Consider the following 5,250-nt stretch of genomic DNA (forward strand, 5'->3'; position numbering starts at 1 on the left):
GCGGGTAGTCTCACCTGCTCTGAGGTCGCATATGAAAAATAAAAATTTTTCATTCGGTCATTTCGACGATCACGACACGTCTCCCATTCCTTGCTATACGTGTTCGTCATTTTTCTTTTTAAAAAATGGCTAAGTTTACAGAAACGCTTACGATCTGACGTCTGTCGCGATTTGCATTACACGTCTCGGACACGACGACCGTCTATAACGTTCTCAACCTTAAAACGCCATTTTTTTTTTTTAAATGACGACATGTTGAAGAAATAGGACGTGCTACGCCGAAAGACCAGCCAACAACTACAACAAGTAGTAGTTGGTCGCTTTCGCGTCTTAAGATGTCGCGCAAATTTACTCGCTGCACGAGAAACGCACACAAACACACGATTCTACGACACACCACGCAAGAACATGTGCCGACGTAAACACTTTCGTATTTATGATTCGCAAGGTGGACGTCCGACGGACTTTGTAAAAAAAAATACAAAGCATACCCGTCCCGTCCTTTTTGACGAAAAAACACGCTCGAGTAAACGTCTCGGCACACGTTCGAGGCGTGCGTCGTTATATCGTGACGTAAGTGACGATCACGTACATTAATGAGTACCTATTCGACGCGTCGCAACACATCCAACACGCTCCGACGTTTTCGTCCGAAAACGAAAACCGAGCAGTCTTTGAAATTGACACGACCCTCAGCCAGGAGTGGTCCGGGAACATTATATCCGAGGACCGCAATGTGCGTTCGAAATGTCGATGTTCATGTGTCCTGCAGTTCACAAGTTGACGCGCAATTAGCTGCGTTCTTCATCGACCCACGAGCCAAGTGATCCACCGTTCAGGGTAATCTTTTTAAAATTTAAACGCTCGTTCCACAAGAACCCCGATCATGCCGATCGTCCAGCTGTCTATACACGTCTTGCAAAAATTTTTGCGTACGTGCGTACATCCGAAACGAAAATGATCTTCGTGGTTCCGAAACGTGCCACGTCTAAAATTTCGGTGTTGTGGTATGGATATTTATGATTCTCGCTCTTAATTGTCTTTCGTCCGTACTTTCTCGTCTGAAAGGGAACGCGATCGTCGGTCTCAGTTTTACGCGTACGAAAAAATTAAAAAAAATATTAACCCAAACACAAATTTGTATCCGCGCACCGAAAAAGAAGCACTTTTCTTTTTCACGCGGTCTCCGCTTTTACACGCAAAGTACGAGCATGTATGTGTGAAGATGGGACATGTTCGATACGATTTTAATTAGGAATTTGCCAATTTCCTTTTTCTCAGCAATAATTTTAATAAATAATGCTGCTTTCTCTCATAAACTACATTTTCGGTAGTTTTCCTTTATTGTGTCTTTCATTTAGTGTGCGTGTGTGTGTGTCAAGCACTTTAAAAAGTGTGACGAAGAGACGGTTTTTGATCGATCGGAATGAACACATCATTACATCATCGTACTCGTTATGAAAAAGCGAATTAGTATCCGCCGTAAGCGAAAAGAGATTTTCGCGGGCGGTCTTTGTGTTCGTGTTTCAATTTTCTTTCTATATTTTTTCGTCGCCAAACCGAAGACAGATCGTGAATTTTGACGAAAAAATTTATAGACGTGCCAGACTGAGCGTCTAACATAAAATCCTCAAGTTTACCGTTCTATATCGTGACTTAATGACGATTGACGGTGTATATAATTTTGAAATGGTGCAGTCGTACGCTCCGTAAAGAGAATTTTACCGTTTCTAACGAAATCACTTTACCACATCTACCAAAAACATTAAAAAAGCAAGGTGTGATGTGTGTGCGATCGCTCGTTTAACGGCGCTTTCAAAAAACTCTTTGAAGCGTCTAACGACGAACATCATTCACGCGAATCGTAGAATCGGGAGCGTTTCTCGCCGGTCCCGTAGCCGGGCGTAAATCATTTAAAACCCACGGTGTCGTAACCTAATTCGACACCTGCGATTTTCTTCTTTCTCGACTACTCTGCTACATCCTCTCCGTGTGTCCGAAAAAAGAGGACTTCTAACGTCTTTCGACTTTCGCGGTGGAGTTCACAACTTTCCGCGATCCGGTCGAAAAACCGAAAGCGTCCCTCCTTCTTTCCATCATTGGAAAAGATCGAGAGATAGTACAAAAAAAATCAAAAAATCTAGGTACCCGAAGAAACAGCCGTATGCCCGAGCGAATTCGGTTTTTCTCGTTCAAAAAAGGTGAAAAACTCGATCGCAAGGACCGGCGCTGCGGGCCAGCGTAACGCTATTGTTTTTCCGAATATGTACGATTCGTAGTTCAAAACGTCGTACACACGGTGTTTCAAAAAGAAACAAGCAACGGCACGACAAAAGATCGTGCCGTCGACTCCATGTCATCGACGACGGTGTTGTAAAAACATAAAGTGTACATCGACACGATCAAATGAAAATGCATAATAATAAATTATACATATGTCAAAATTCGTGTGTACGAGGACACGTTAATGATCCTTCCGCAGGTTCACCTACGGAAACCTTGTTACGACTTTTACTTCCTCTAAATGATCAAGTTTGGTCATCTTCCCAGCGACATCGACGACGTCGAAACGCCATCGCGTACCGGTCCGAAGACCTCACTAAATCATTCAATCGGTAGTAGCGACGGGCGGTGTGTACAAAGGGCAGGGACGTAATCAACGCGAGCTTATGACTCACGCTTACTGGGAATTCCTCGTTCATGGGGAACAATTGCAAGCCCCAATCCCTAGCACGAAGGAGGTTCAGCGGGTTACCCGGACCGCTCGGTCAGGGAGGACACGCTGATTCCTTCAGTGTAGCGCGCGTGCGGCCCAGAACATCTAAGGGCATCACAGACCTGTTATTGCTCAATCTCGTGCGGCTAGAAGCCGCCTGTCCCTCTAAGAAGAATTGTTTGTACGCCGACAGTAAAAACCGCGCACGACCACCGGGCGAACCCAGGATCGACGGGCCTTTGGGATGTCGAAATACGCCTATTTAGCAGGCTAGAGTCTCGTTCGTTATCGGAATTAACCAGACAAATCGCTCCACCAACTAAGAACGGCCATGCACCACCACCCACCGAATCAAGAAAGAGCTCTCAATCTGTCAATCCTTCCGGTGTCCGGGCCTGGTGAGGTTTCCCGTGTTGAGTCAAATTAAGCCGCAGGCTCCACTCCTGGTGGTGCCCTTCCGTCAATTCCTTTAAGTTTCAGCTTTGCAACCATACTTCCCCCGGAACCCAAAAGCTTTGGTTTCCCGGAAGCTGCCCGCCGAGTCATCGGAAGAACGTCGGCGGATCGCTAGCTGGCATCGTTTATGGTTAGAACTAGGGCGGTATCTGATCGCCTTCGAACCTCTAACTTTCGTTCTTGATCAATGAAAGCGTTTTTGGCAAATGCTTTCGCTTCTGTCCGTCTTGCGACGATCCAAGAATTTCACCTCTAACGTCGCAATACGAATGCCCCCATCCGTTCCTATTAATCATTACCTCGGGGTTCCGAAAACCAACAAAATAGAACCGAGGTCCTATTCCATTATTCCATGCACACAGTATTCAGGCGAAGTTTTAGCCTGCTTTAAGCACTCTAATTTGTTCAAAGTAAACGTGCCGGCCCACCTCGACACTCAATGAAGAGCACCGCGGCGGGATTGAGTTGGGCCGCCCTCTCGAGCTAAGCCCACCGGCAGGACGTCCCGCGGCACGCCAGTTGACACCGCGAACGATGAACCGGCGGCGCGGGACACAGATTCGACTACGAGCTTTTTAACCGCAACAACTTTAATATACGCTATTGGAGCTGGAATTACCGCGGCTGCTGGCACCAGACTTGCCCTCCAATTGATCCTCGTTAAAGGGTTTAGAGTGTACTCATTCCGATTACGGGGCCTCGGATGAGTCCCGTATCGTTATTTTTCGTCACTACCTCCCCGTGCCGGGAGTGGGTAATTTGCGCGCCTGCTGCCTTCCTTGGATGTGGTAGCCGTTTCTCAGGCTCCCTCTCCGGAATCGAACCCTGATTCCCCGTTACCCGTTACAACCATGGTAGGCGCAGAACCTACCATCGACAGTTGATAAGGCAGACATTTGAAAGATGCGTCGCCGGTGCGAGACCGTGCGATCAGCGTAAAGTTATTCAGAGTCACCAAGTTGTACGATGACGGAGACCGCCACCGATTGGTTTTGATCTAATAAAAGCGCTCCTTCCGTTTCCGGTTGGAGCTCTGTTTGCATGTATTAGCTCTAGAATTACCACAGTTATCCAAGTAAATGTGGGTACGATCTAAGGAACCATAACTGATTTAATGAGCCTTTCGCGGTTTCACCTTAATTTGGCTTGTACTGAGACATGCATGGCTTAATCTTTGAGACAAGCATATGACTACTGGCAGGATCAACCAGGGAACTGCGTTCTTGTTTTAAAATAAGAGAGTTTTAGTCTTTCTTTCCTTCTAGTCATATAAGCTACAATAATCGTAGAATTTCGGAAAGACACCTGCTGCTCTTATAAAAAACTGAACACTTTCCTATTATTGTTTTGAAGAAAGTGTGCGTGTCTGCGAAACGAAAACCTCGTAAGAAGAGACGTAACGCCACGCGATCTTTCTGGATGGAAAATTTTTCGACATTTTTCTCACATCATCCTTGATTGAATCTCCTGCAACAATTTTATTCTTATTCATCCGTTCTAAGTTGTCGTCGTCGTCGAAATAAATAATTTGTACACACTTCGGGGTACACGTTTGTCAAAATTCATGAAATGCAACGTAACATTTTTACTTTAATAAATTTTTACAGTGCATTCAGATCGACTAAACGAACAACGACGGATGAATTGATTTATGGATTTTTATTTGTTGCGACTCATCGGAGGAGAGAGTGAAGAAAAAATAATCCAATATCATGGTTACGGAATAATTTTCTATGACTTTTTCATCCTTGTTTGAATCTTGCAACAATTAATTTTATTCATCCGTTCTAAGTTGTCGTCGTCGTCGAAATAAATAATTTGTACACATTTCGGTACACGTTTGTCAAAATTCATGAAATGCAACGTAACATTTTACTTTAATAAATTTTTACAGTGCATTCAGATCGACTAAACGAACAACGACGGATGGATTACTTATTTTTGTTGCGACTCATCGGACGAAAAGTAGAAACATAATCCTCCATTGTAATATAGTTTTTACGGAAAATTTTTCTTTTATTTTATATCCTTGATTGAATGCTGCATTTTATCCGTCTTTTTTTCGTCAAAAACAGAGA

The 5,250-nt window shown here is 44.5% G+C and overlaps 3 non-coding genes across 3 annotated transcripts in view; all 3 read right to left on the bottom strand.

Moving 5' to 3' along the window:
• Window positions 1-28, bottom strand: part of LOC148165389 (large subunit ribosomal RNA) — a 4,040-nt gene extending 4,012 nt beyond the window's left edge. The window contains exon 1 of the ribosomal RNA XR_015771522.1: window positions 1-28. This exon is cut by the window's left edge and continues 4,012 nt beyond it. This is a non-coding gene — a ribosomal RNA (large subunit ribosomal RNA).
• Window positions 29-686: 658 nt separating this feature from the next.
• On the bottom strand, window positions 687-843 carry LOC148165390 (5.8S ribosomal RNA). Its single transcript, XR_015771519.1, has one exon. It is a non-coding gene; the product is annotated as a 5.8S ribosomal RNA (ribosomal RNA).
• A 1,622-nt stretch (window positions 844-2,465) lies between these two features.
• Window positions 2,466-4,386, bottom strand: LOC148165391 (small subunit ribosomal RNA). The gene has a single exon (XR_015771520.1). It is a non-coding gene; the product is annotated as a small subunit ribosomal RNA (ribosomal RNA).
• Window positions 4,387-5,250: the final 864 nt, after the last annotated feature.

Source organism: Gnatocerus cornutus, unplaced genomic scaffold (assembly GCF_029298725.1).
Source record: "Gnatocerus cornutus isolate USDA-ARS CGAHR unplaced genomic scaffold, icGnaCorn1.1 ctg00000337.1, whole genome shotgun sequence".
NCBI classification, from domain to species: Eukaryota; Metazoa; Arthropoda; class Insecta; order Coleoptera; family Tenebrionidae; genus Gnatocerus; species Gnatocerus cornutus.